Source organism: Punica granatum, chromosome 1 (genome assembly GCF_007655135.1).
Source record: "Punica granatum isolate Tunisia-2019 chromosome 1, ASM765513v2, whole genome shotgun sequence".
In the NCBI taxonomy this organism is placed as follows: Eukaryota; Viridiplantae; Streptophyta; class Magnoliopsida; order Myrtales; family Lythraceae; genus Punica; species Punica granatum.
Genome location: NC_045127.1, coordinates 38,997,559 through 39,011,638, shown reverse-complemented (window position 1 = coordinate 39,011,638; position 14,080 = coordinate 38,997,559).

Here is a 14,080-nt window from a genome sequence, read left to right as displayed (position 1 = left end):
TGCTTGATGGCTCCTTTCTTCTGGAAGACCCTTGGGAAGTTTATGAGGATATGAACGAGTTAGATAATGGTCCGGTTTAAGATTTGGCACGGTGCACAAGTCCACTGCCACCCAGGATCCGAATCTAGACAAATTCTGGACTGGTACTGACCACACCTGATTCGGGCTGTTGGAGGCTTCAAACTTAAAATCTAAGCTCGGAAATGGATAGAGGGGGTCGAAAACATGTAGGATATGAAATTGGGTGAAGTTTAGATTTAAGCCGGGATGATGATCATCGTAATTCCGACTTAAGTCTTGAGGGTTTTTGTTTAGTTTTTTCTGAGCTATGGGCTGCGGTTTTCTTGAGGGAGTTGAGAGGATTTGAAGAGTGAGAAATGCTAGAGAGATGGCAAGAAGTAAGTTATGATTAGCTTAATGACATAAAGGGCATATATAGGCAAAGATTAAGTGCAATTAAGTGAGAAAAAGCTTGATTAAGGGCATGCTTAGGCTTGGACGGTTTCACAATGGAGATAAGGATGAATTTGAACCATGGAATTGAAGAAGAAGAGTTAAAATGCATTAATTGAGATGGATGGGAAATTGGAGTGTAAAAGAGAAAGACTTAGGATATTTTCATGCAAGTGGGCAATGGTGGCTAGCTTTGTCTTGAGCAAAAGGGAAGAAGATGTCGTGGGTCCCTCTTGGGTTGGAGTTGAGTCGGGAGGAAGCTCGAATCTCGATTGATCGTGCGTTCGAGGCCCGTGGTTCAAATTGAACGTCAAATCGGCAATGTACGCGATAAAACGGTTCAAATGAGCCCAATATTGGCATTTTTCTTGAGAAAATGCCTCGTGTGGTCATGAGGCTCGAAAGCCGGTTTTTCTCATTTTAATCGCTCAGAGCGAAGTTAACCGTTTCTAGCGGCATATCTTGCATCTGCGTTCTGCATTGGTCATTTTGACATGAATTGTCAGACAACATGAACAATCGACCCTTAAGCCGATAATGCAAATGTGGAGCCGGAGATGTCCTAGGAGGTCGAAAGTGGATTTCTCAGATTGCTTTCTGAGTTGCTTGGGCGTTCCGGAGATCATTGTGATCTCTGTTTGTCGGGATTGGACCTCTGAGGACTTGAAAAGTGCATATGAGACCTTTAAAGGACTGCTTGGGAGGTCTAGATGAGTTGTATGATTCATTCCAACGATTTCACAATGAGCCTTGGGAAGGCTAGCACTGTGTAAGGTAGGCATCCGGCGTCAAGTTTCCCCAAAGAGGACCTCTGGATATGGATTTCCACTGAAAATGGCCTTTTAAAGTCCAATATTGGCTATCTTCCGATGGTCGAGCGAACCATCGGAAATAGCACAGTCGGCGTGGTATTCTGAAAAACGACGGTTTGGGGATTATTTGGCCTCCGCTTGCTCTGTTAGCTCTAGATGACCCAGGAAGTTCTTCTGTTGTTCGCCCATATCTTCTGCTTGTTCCTGTTGACTTGAGATTGAATAATGATTTGTTGCTCTGTTGAGCCATTTTCTGTATCAATACTCAAGTTGTGGCCTGAATCATTGCTGATATGCATTGCTTGAATTGGTGAGCCAAAATGGGGTGCTCACAGCTTGCCCCTCTTTGACTGCATGCTCGAGTAGAGGATGCAGCCAAAGACTTTCAGAAGCACCCCAGTTTGATAGCAATGATCAATTTGGTGCCTCCAATGGCCGTCTTCTTCCTCTTTCTTTGGATATGTTGGAGTATTGTACCTAGCCGAAAGATAAATGAAATATGGATAAGCTTTGGCAGAGAGTAAGAAGGATGCTTGCTTAAAGGAAAAGTGTATGTTCAGTGAAGAAGTTTATGCGAAAGTAAAATGCTTGGGTAAAAAGCAAAGGGCTTTCAAGAATGAAAAGTGCTTTCATGAATGAAAAGTGTTGGTAGATAGAGATTGCAGGAACGTGGGATTGGTCCGGAGGAGGTAAAAGTGAATTGTAAGGAATGCGGATAAGTTGGTGTCTTAACCCAAAGACGGTAGAAGGGGTGTCTCAACTCGAAAGTGGTAAATGGGTGTCTCAACCCGAAAGCGTAAATGGGTGTCTCAACCAGAAAGCGGTAAATGGGTGTCTCAACCTGAATGCAATAAATGGGTGTCTCAACCCCGAAAGCAATAAGAGGGTGTCTCAACCCCGAAAGCGGTAAATGGGTGTCTCAATCCGAAAGCAATAAGTGGGTGTCTCAACCCGAAAGCGGTAAATGGGTGTCTAAACCCGAAAGCAATAAGTGGGTGTCTCAACCCGAAAGCGATAAATGGGTGTCTCAACCCGAAAGCGATAAGTGAGTGTCTCAACCCGAAAGCAATAAGAGGGTGTCTCAACCTGATGGGTGTCTCAACTCGAAAGCGATAAGTGGGTGTCTCAACCCGAAAGCAGTAAGTGGATGTCTCAACCCGAAAACGATAAGAGGGTGTCTCAACCCGAAAGCGGTAAATGGGTGTCTCAACTTGAAAGCAATAAGTGGGTGTCTCAACCCGAAAGCGATAAATGGGTGTCTTAACTCGAAAGCAGTAAGTGGGTGTCTCAACCCGAAAGCGATAAGAGGGTGTCTCAACCCGAAAGCGGTAAATGGGTGTCTCAACCCGAAAGCAATAAGTGGGTCGCTCTGGGACAGTTGTGTTGTGGCTGTGTGGGGCGGATGCTGCCCCGAAAGTGTTGATCCATCGGAGGCGCGTGTTGCTGGAGTGGTTACGCTTTGCTGAAGACTAGTTTTACTGGCTTCAGCAGTCGTGCTTTGACCTGCGGGAAGATCGTTAGGAGTCGGAATCTTGTATTGCGAGACTCGAGCTCTAGGGAAGGAGCGCCTACGTATCCCGTATGACGGGGAATCAGAGTCTGTCGTAGTTTCTGCTGCTTATTGTACCTATGACCCTGGCAGTACTAGTAAATCATGTGAGAAATACTAATGTGAGATAGACACAGATAAGCCCAAAGAGAATATTATTGCAAACGAAGATCTTCAGTTTTGGGTCACCTGAGCGACTCATGAAAAATTTTGTTTTGACAGTGCAGATGGGTTCCGTTCTCGAAGGCCAAGATGCGAGGCCTCTATAGGCTCCCGTTAGTTATGCATGAGCATATCAAGACTTCCCCGACAATGCCCTAGCAGCTCTATCGTTTGTTCGACATGCCTATCGGCTTTGGACCCTTTTGATCGGGGTGCCCGGGGACGATTGCATTTGTAACCCGCATGGGAATTTCTGTTCAGAATTGGTCAGACGTCGATCTGATCATTTCCAAAATGCTATGACTAGACCCCGAAGAGGAATGCTTGGATTCTTGGCATTGTGGTAGCCGATTGACGTGTAGCTGTGACCCATTTGAAATTATGCAAAGACAAAGAGAAAAGAAAAAGCTTGGGGAGTACAATGCCCCAGGCTAAAAGGATACACGGGTTCACTCCTGCAGTGAGATGTACCCCCATTTTCCTTCGTCCTTCTGTTGTGTAGGCTGTATCGAACTGCTTGGACGGTGTATTCGGTTGCCCATTGTGCTTGAGGAATGTTCCTTCTTGGACGGTTGAATGGTATTGGAGAGCTGATCGGGGATCATGTTAGAATAGATAAACTGACCACTTCCCTTGGTGATCCTTTGTCCGCACGATGTGTGAGAGACTAAGGGGCAATTTTATCTATCTCTTGTTTTGCTCTCCCTTTGCTACGGTCACCCACCTCAGGTACGCACCTCTCAACCTAAAGGGGAAAAGCTCTCCTTTTGCCACGACCGCCCCAAAGGGTTTCCGATCGTGCCTCTCTTTTACCCTAACTTTTGCCTAGGCCGCCCCAAAAGGGTTTTCGACCTAGCGGGCTCGATTTTTTTATCTCATGAGTTTGCAAGGGCAAAGGGTTCGAAGGATTCAACCTCTGAGTGCATTGTTTTTTTTTTGTCTCCATCGAGGAGTTGTGTCTACTGCTTCCCCTTTTGTCGGGGTTTGTTGATTGGCGGTGCCAGAGTTTTAAATCTCAGCGGTGCCTTGTTTTCTTCGTTGGCGGGTTTTTCCCGCGTCTTTTCTCTCTCTCTTCATTAGGGGTTTTTCTCGCTTCTTTTCGCTCTTTTTTTTCTTGCAGTTGGGGTCTGTTTTGTGCCCCTTGAATTTGCTTGAGATTCCTTAACTTTGCATTGTCGAGATCATTTTGGCGTGCTTCTCCTCACGGAGACTTGTTGCATCTTGCTGTCTCAACCCCATTTTGTGAGGGCCGGCTTTCTTGGAAGTTTAACTTTCGTGCACTCGGGAGCCGAACTTCGTGTCATTTGCCTTTGCAAGCTTTACATGTGAATTTCCCCTGTTGTCTAGATAGAAAATGCAGAATTGTCTCGCAGGAGTGAACAACCTAGGTTGCCCCAGTGCGAATGTTGGACGAGGATGCCCCGATCTTGATTTGTTTGAAGTGGCCCGTGGCAGGTACTTTTGCAATCGTCGGCCCTGACCATCTTGTATGGTCAATGTCGACTGAGATGGTTGAATTGATGGAGTATGGCTCACTCAGTCCTTTTTTTTTTTGGCTTTGCAGGGGGTACCTCCATGTCGAGGCTCTTCCCTATCAAAGTATAAGGGAGGAGTCTTGAGAGGAGTTCTAGGAATGGTGTGAGCCCGTGCATCACTCTTCGCCTGTGGCCAATGTGTCCCTATGAAGGATGACAAAGAAGATAATGTATTAGGTGATTATGCAGTGGAATATGTAGTAAGAAATATGGGGTGGACCCATGGGAAAATCCCTTTTTATATAGCACACGACCCATGGGGTGCCGCGTGCGGATGACATTTGTTTCCGAAAATCTGGTCATTACCACCCTAGAGTGGTTAGATCGTGATTGGGGGCCATATAGGCGTATTTTCCCTGATTGAGAATAGGCATGCGCAGCCGTCCTAGGGAAGGCTCGAGGAGTCGGGTCCCATGAGGATAGGCGAGTCGAACAAGTCTGACAGAACCAACAGGGCGTCTTCGGGACTGTCATAATGCCCCTTGAAAAGTTTATTCATGCCAGAAGCTTGATCGGGAATGCATTTAAATGGAAGCGAAAGGGAGCTTAAGAAAGGGTACTCGTGTTGCCCTAATGTTTAGTTGGCGATCACAATGGAGGTGGATGAGATCCATTCTTTGGTTGGAAGCATGATTGTGCCGGTGTCTCCTACGATCGAGGATTGGGTCATGCTTTGCCTGTGGAGCTATCACTTCCAGCATTTCCAGTGAAAGGGGTCAGATTCGTCTCTCGAAGTATTGCATGGATGAATTCGAATCCAATCCTATTTTGGACTTAAGATGAACCTGAAAGAAGTAAATGCAAGGTGTCAAAGCCTGAAAGCAGTAAATGCGTGGCCGAGGCCCGAAAGCAATAAATGCGGGGCCGAAACCCAAAAGAAGTAAATGCTGGGCCGAAGCCAGAAAGCAGAAAATGTGGGGTCGAAACCCAAAAACAGTAAATGCTGGGCCGAGGCCCGAAAGCAATAAATGCAAGTTTGATAAGAAAGTGCAGGAAATGCAAAAGCTAAGGCCAATGCTAGGGAATAGCGCAAGGCGCTGCAAAGAGGTGGCTCTGATTTGCTTGCGATCTTTGTGGAAGGAGGGTGGAAACTCAGTGTTGAAATCCCAAGGAGCTGGATGAGAGACGTTTGTTGTTTTGTAGTTGTTTAGCATTCAGGCTGCCTTCCTATTGGAGATTTCCTGTAATGGAAGAAGGAAACAATGAAGGAGCATGAACTGTTCAAAATTATAATGTAAGGGTGTAGGGAAGCGAACTGGCCTGGTAGGCGTCGTGCAAGCACACCGAGGGGTGTGCATTGGTACACACAGGAGATGTGCTAACGGTGCATGCATGTAGTACACGGTGACACATCTGGACATGCTAGTGGTGCGCACTGTTGCGTGAAGAGGTCTATACTGGTGCACTGGAGACGTGTCAGGGCACATCGAGGATACGGTCAGTCAAGCGAAAGTTAGTGTTGATTAACTTCGCCTGGGAAGGTTGATCGGCCCTCGGGCCACAACTCATCTTGCTATGGAGGAAGGGTGAAGACTGCAGGTGGTCTACCCGCGGTGGTTGGCACGACTCGCCTGTCGTGCGGGTGGGTGGCCGGGATGGACTCGGCCTCTAGTCACGGTGCATCTTGCTATGGAGAAGTGAAGACCGTGGGCGGTTTACTCTCAAAGGTTGGCACGACTAGCCTGTCCTGCGGGGCATGGTAGCTACTGTGCAAATATAGAAATAGATAGAATGCATGCAATGCATGAGTTTTCAAAAGCTAATGCCATTGTAATGTCCTAGTTTGTTTGAAAACGTGCATGCAGGTGCAGAAAGAATAAATTATAATTGTATCTTTTACAGTGTACATCGCTCTTTGTGAAAACAAGAAAAGGCTCGCCTAAAAAAACTAGGGGCCGATTCAAAGACTCGACTTTGGGTCGGTTGACAGCATGAAGGCAATTTTGGTCCAGCATGACGGTCTCTGTTTATGCATGGTTTAGGTGCTACCGGGATAGCAACTAACTAGGGATGGGGGCCCTCAACTCAAGGGTAACAATTCCTTGAAATCGAGCGGGGCTCTTTGGAGGCCTAATCGACGGTCGAACCGCGCGACGTACCCTTACTCGGAACCCCTATCTAACTCGTGTTCCTATCATTGGTCGTGGGACGCGACCCATAGGTACCTAGTGCTAGCATGATATGCAATGCAAGTGCTTAAATAAAAGTGCGTAAAGTAGATAAGCGAGAAAGTTCCAGAAAGCGGTAAATGAACATGCAAGCAAGCAAACGAGATCAAGCTCGAACCCACTAAGTAAGTCCCCAGTGGAGTCACCAAGCTGTACGGACCTGAATGTGAACTCTAGTCGGGGCCCGCATGCGCGCTTTTGGATCGCGCGGCTTGGGAGTGTCCACCTTCCCAGGGATGCGTGATGGACACGCGTGAAAAGGAGTCGCCACTTATCATTTTACGACCCGAAGATCGAGGGGGATAAGTTACCTGGGTCTAGGGGTATGAAACACCTAGTTTTACTAAGGCATTGGTCTGTGCGGAACCGGAAAGTTCGAGTTCGGAGGTTCATGTTACGTACGGGCCTATATTCCGCACGCCCTTTCGATACTCTGGTTTGCTAGGCTTCAATGTTTTATTATTTACCGCATGAATTAAATTGCTCTCGGCTCGCACGTTTTGACACCGGAAATTCGATGAATTAAACAATGTCGGTCGATAAGCCGAGAGAGAAGTAAACCCGTGTGTCGGGGAATTGGTTCACAATCTTGCGTTACAGTTCATCAAACCATGGAGGTTGAATCTCTGCGTGAATCGAAACCGCGAGATCTTGGGATTACTTTCCTTTGGGCAAGCATTGGACCGATTCAATTAATTCGATTCTCGGACCGTTCGCTTATTGACTAGAATTCTTACAGAATGAATGTACAAAATAAAATCCTTACAATGCTCTCGAAAACAATAAATACAAATTACAAATGGTCAAATTCCAGTCGACTCGCATTTGGTTATTATTCCGCTCCAACTCACCGTGAGTTTAGGGAAAAACCGAAGAACTGGAACTCGATATGCGCTCTCACTGATTAGGGCGTTGGACCCTGTGAGTGATGATTAGGGCGTTGGACCTTGTGATGCTCGTCCTAGGGGTCAGGCTCGACCCGTATAACAAACAAGTACAGAAGATAACACGCAACATGTTAATAACAGACAAAGTGTTTGTTATTATCAAGTGTACGTGTTTTAACAAGTTGTTAATCCGGGGTATTTTAATATGCAAATCCTACCCTAGACAAACAAACGCGTGCCAATTTTTTAGCATTCGGCTTTAGTTTGGGAACCTGACATATCGGGTGTCCGTAGTCAAGTTCCGTGTGTGTGGGTTGCTTTATAGTGATTCGGTGTTATGACACTGAAGTTACACTGAATTCATCCAAACTTGTGTTTTGACTCTAGATTTGGAACCTAGAGTTCCACCTAACCATTTTCTAGCATTTGGTTAAGCCAAGTAAAATCATTAATCAGGTAATTATGTTTTGATACAGAATACCCGACTAACGCCCTAAACTACGCTAGAATGACAGAAACTCATTAAGGGGAATAAGATGGGGCTATGCAGATGAATCTGCATCTGAACAGGTAGCTCGTTCCTATTCCGATACCGTTGTGTTTCCATCAAACTAAACCCTGGGGTGTCACCAAATCACAAAATGATGTTCTTACCCTTGACTTGAAAGTTTGTTTTCGGAAAAGGGAAACAACGCAATACGGGCCGCCTCGGCCTGTAACCGGTGTTGACCAATTCCTTGGATCTTTCAGGGTTATGCAAGAACCCCGTAAAAGCCAAAGATTTGGTCGATCTATCCGAAAGTGGTCTAAAAGAAACTTCTGTGTTCCGACATGAATTACCTGAAGTCAGGTGAAACTCAAGTCAAAACACACAAGTTTCTCCTAGATGTCCATGTTACTTCATATTGCATGTCTCAGGTTTGGAAGTCTGCGTATTTTGAAAATGGCATTAACAGCGTTTTGTAATTCGTCGACGCGAGTTACATATTAAGGTCCAATTTATGCAAAGTTGTTTAAAGTTGAATGAATTAATCGCGTGAGCATCCCAATTAACCCGTTCGTGAAATTAATGCTTAAGGGTTATTGCCGAATGCATTAATTATGAAAACGATTCGTGACTTGACGACCAAGACGGTTCCGTAAGGATCGAGGATAATTTGGTCCAATGACCGAAACTACTCTCGGAACCGAATGGACCCGAATGAGTCATTGATACCCGAATCCATGCATGTTGCTTAAAAAGACATTTTCATACGAGGTTTGCGATGTAAAGGAAATGTCAATCACACACAATCCGAGAACGGACTTAAAATGGGAAGAGGAAGCCTCATGGAACCCGAATAAGCCAATGAAGCTCTCGACCACTACTCCTTAGAAAGAGCCGAGAGGTCCCATGGCCCGAATAGGGTTCCACAAGGTTTCCCGTCTCATTTCAAATCATTTCTCGCATGCTCAAACATCAAACACGATAAATGACACAATTTTAACAAAGTCGGTATTGCCATGATTTGAATAACGAATTCAAGCATGCAAACATGCACAAACATGTTATTTATGGAATCGATAAAACAATACCGACTTCATGCACATGAGAAAACACGATGGAACTCAGGAATCGAACTTAGATCGGGTTAAGAAGATCGTTCCTTGCCCGAAAAGAACAAGAGAGCACTTGGTCACCTCCCTTGGAGGCAAACCCGTGAGCTCTCATGCCTTTCCCGGGTCGGGATGTTCTTCTTGACTACGATCCAAGTGTTTCCCGACATACTAGCATATAAATCAAGGATAAATATGCATGATGTAATCTTGCAAATGAAACGTGCTTAAAACACCATATTACTCCATGAACATGCAATAAATGTAAAAATCCCTAACTTCTCTAAGTCAAGGATGTTATACCTAGCCTCGAGGGTTGAGGACAAGTGGGTAAAACGACTGGAAAAAGCTTGCTGGAATTCGGATGCCTGAGCGGTACTGTTCACCCGAGAAGGCATCCGATTTTGGCTAGCATGCATCGGTGGCTCGGGATGGTTGTACGAGTTGGCCCTAGCTATGACACCTCCCTAGAGGGTGCTGGAGGTGACTACGGGTGGCTGGTGACATGCAAGAACCTGCGTTAACTCGAAAAGACAAGAAAACTCGGTAAGCTCAAAACTATCTTTTTTTTTATCTGGTTTGGAAAAGCTTGAGTTTGAGTGGGTTTTAATGGGTTGCTTGATGGTCCCTTCCTCCTGGAAGACCCTTGGGAAGTTTATGAGGATATGAACAAGTTAGATCTCCAAGAATGGTCCGGTTTAAGATTTGGCACGGCGCACAAGTCCGCTGCCACCCAAGATCCGAATCTGGACAGATTCTGGACCGGTACTGACCACACTTGATTTGGGCTATTGGAGGTTTCAAACTTAAAATCTAAGCTCGGAAATGGATAGAGGAGGTCGAAAACATGTAGGATATGAAGTTGGGTGAAGTTTGGATTTAAGCCGGGATGATGATCATCGTAATTTCGACTTTGGTCTTGATGGGTTTTTGCTTAGTTTTTGCTGAGCTATGGGCTGCAGTTTTCTTGAGGGAGTTGAGAGGATTTGAAGAGTGAGAAATGCTAGAGAGATGGCATGAAGTAAGTTACGATTAGCTTAATGACATAAAGGGTATATATACGCAAAGATTAAGTGCAATTAAGTGAGAAAAAGCTTGATTAAGGGCATGCTTAGAGTTGGAGGGTTTCTTAATGGAGACAAGGATAAATTTGAACCATGGAATTGAAGAAGAAGAGTTAAAATGCATTAATTGAGATGGATGGGAAGTTGGAGTGTAAAAGAGAAAGACTTAGGATATTTTCATGCAAGTGGGCAATGGTGGCTAGCTTTGTCTTGAGCAAAAGGGAAGAAGATGCCGTGGGTCCCTCTTGGGTTGGAGTTGAGTCGGGAGGAAGCTCGAATCTCGATTGATCGTGCGTTCAAGGCCCATGGTTCAAATTGAACGTCGAATCGGCAATGTACGCGATAAAACGGTTCAAATGAGCCCAATATTGGCATTTTTCGTGAGAAAATGCCTCGTGTGGTCATGAGGCTCGAAAGTCGGTTTTGCTCATTTTAATCGTTTAGAGCGAATTTAACCGTTTCTGATGGCATATCTTGCATCTTTGTTCTGCATTGGTCATTTTGACATGAATTGTCAGACAACATGAACAATTGACCCTTAAGTCGGTAATGCAAATGTGGAGCCAAAGATGTCCTAGGATGCCGAAACTAGATTTCTCAGATTGCTTTCTGAGTTGCTTTGGCGTTCCAGAGATCACTATGATCTCTGTTTGTCGAGATTGGACCTCTGAGGACTTGAAAAGTGCATATGAGACCTTTAAAAGACTGCTTGGGAGGTCTAGATGAGTTGTATGATTCATTCCGACGATTTCACAATGAGCCTTAGGAAGGCTAGCACTGTGTAAGGTAGGCATCCGGCGTCAAGTTTTCCCAAAGAGGACCTCTGGATATGGATTTCCACTGAAAATGGCCTTTTATACTCCTCGGAGGTTACTCGGGTAACTGAAAAGGGTTTTGTTGTCTGTTTTGCCCAATTGCGTATGTCCGTTGTAGTTTTCAGGGCAATGTAGGATCAACTTCGTTTGCCGTTATTCCGTCAGACCGGTCTCCGGTTATGCATTTCCGAAGAGGGATATGCCCGTTTTGTCACTCGGAAGTCATTTGAAGTGTCTATGTGGCTTCCAAGAGACAATGTGAAGCACTGTTCATGCTTTGTATGCTTGTAGGGCATGGCCGCATCTGACATTTGGAATTAACTTTTCTCTGAGAAATCGGCAGTTTTAGACTTCCACTGAAAAGTTGTCTGTATAGAGAAAGTTGTTATGTATAAAGAAGATGATTTGCAAAATGCATTTGAATACACTTTTCATCTATTTAGCACTGATGTGGATTTTTGAAGTGCAATATTGGCTATCTTCCAATGGTCGAGCGAACCATAGGAAAAATAGCACTGTCGGCATGGTATTCTGAAAAACGCCGGTTTGGGGATTGTTTGGCTTCCACTTGCTCTGTTAGCTCTAGATGACCCAGGAAGTTCTTCTGTTGTTTGCCCATATCTTCTGCTTGTTCCTGCTGACTTGAGATTGAATAATGATTTGTTGCTCTGTTGAGCCGTTTTCTGTATCAATACTCAAGTCGTGGCTTGAATCGTTGCTAATATACATTGCTTGAATTGGTGAGCCAAAATGGGGTGCTGATAGGATCATCCCGCGCTTCCTGTGCAACTTAGGGTCATCCTTTGCTTCCTGCGAAACTTAGGGTCATCTTGCGCTTCCTGTGCTCACACTTTAGGGTCATCCCGCGCTTCCTGCGCTTTCTACTTTCATCCTGCGCTTTGTGCACTCCAAGCACAACATGTGTCTGGCATGACAGCTGCTCTACCGATTGCCCTTACTGCTCAACTAGAGCATAGTTCAAACCTAGCACAATAGTTGCTTACCCTCGTGCTTAGCACGACAACCCGTTCTTCCTGCGCACACGGGGATCATCCCCACTTTACCTTTATGCTAATATGCATCTAGCACATCCGAGATCATCTTGGCATTGTTTGTCTATCAGCTTACTACTTGGACAGTCAGGATCATCCCAACTGTTGTCCTTTCGCATCTGGCACATCCGAGATCATCTCGGTATTGCTTTTCTATTAGCTTACTACTTGGACAGTCAGGATCATCCCGATTATTGTCCTTTCGCATTTGGCACATCCGAGATCATCTCGACATTGCTTGTCTATTAGCTTACTACTTGGACAGCCGGAATTATCTCGACTGTTGTCCTTTTGCATTTGGCACATCCGAGATCATCTCAGCATTGCTTGTCTATCAGTTTAATACTTGGACAGTCGGGATCATCCCGACTGTTGTCCTTTAGCATCTGGCATATTCGAGATCATCTCGGCATTGCTTGTCTATCAGCTTACTACTTGGACAGCCGGGATCATCCCGATTGTTGTCCTTTCGCATCTGGCACATCCGAGATCATCTCGGCATTGCTTGTTTACCAGCTTACTTGCTTGGACATCCGGGATCATCCCGACTGTTGTCCTTTCACCTACGCCTTGGACGACTTCAAGCTTCAACTTCATTCTTCCCGACATAATACAAATACGAGGAGAGGAAATGGCTAACTGAGGTGCCATAGTAACTGCCGAGACCAAAACGGGGTTCTTCAAAGTCTTTGGCCGAATCCTCTATCCGAGCATCCAGCGAAAGATGGGCAACTGTCAGCACCCTGTTTTGGCCTACTAGTTTAAACAACAACATCAGCGGCGATTCAGCTCGCAACTTGAACATCGATACAGAAGAAGGCTCGACAGAGCAGCGAGTCATCATTCATCCTCAAGTCAACAGGGATAGGCAGATGACCCAGGCGCACAATAGAAGAACTTCCTTGGTCATCAAGATCTTACATAGCAAAAAGAGAGCCCAAACAACTTCAAAACCAGCATTTTCAAAATACAACACCGACAGTGCTATTTTTTACTAGCTTACTCGACCATCAGATGATAGTCAATATTGGGCTTCAAAAATCCCTCGCGGTGCCAAACAGATGAAAAGTATCTTCAACCACATTTCGCAGATCATCTGCTCTATACATAGCAATTTTTTAAATACAGACAACTTTTTAGAAGAAGTCCAAAAACGCCGGTTCATTAGAGAAAAACTAATGCCCGATGTCAGACACAGTTATACCCCGTAGTTCTACAGATCATGAACGTCGCTTCAGATTGCTTCTCGGAAGTCACACGGACTCCTCGAATGACTCCCGAGTAACAGAACAAACATACCTTTTAGTGGAAATGCATAACCGGAGACTGGTCTGACGAAACATCGGCAAATGAAGTTAGCCATACATTGCCCCGAAAACTATAGCGGACAGCTGCAATTGGGCAAATCAGACTGCATAATCCCTTTCAGTTTCCCGAATGACCTCCGAAGAGCAGAAAATGTTGTTTTCAAAGGAAAACCACAACCGGAGGTCCTTTTGGCTGAAACTTGATGCTGGACGACTACCCTACACAGTGCTAGCCATCCTAAGGCTCAGTGTGAAATTCTCAAATTGAACTGCATAAGTCATCTAGGCCTCACAATGGTTCTAGAATGATTCCAAATGCCAATTGACAGTCCTTCGAGATCCATTTTCGACAAATAGAGATCGCAGCGATTTCTGGATCACCAAAGCAACTCAGGAAACAATATGAGAAATTCGGTTGCGGGTTCCTAGGACGTCTCCGGCTTCACATTTCTAATACCGGCTTATTGGTCTCCGGCTTATTGGCTCTGATCGCCTGAAACGAGCAAAATCGGCATTCGAGCCCCAAAACCATACGAATAATTCTTATGCAAAATGGGCAATTTTGGGCTCGTTTGAATCGTTTCTGTGCACACATCGACAATTCGACGTTCATTTGAGCCACGAATCTTGAACGCATGATCAATTGAGACTCGAACTTCATCCCGACTCTTCCTCACGAC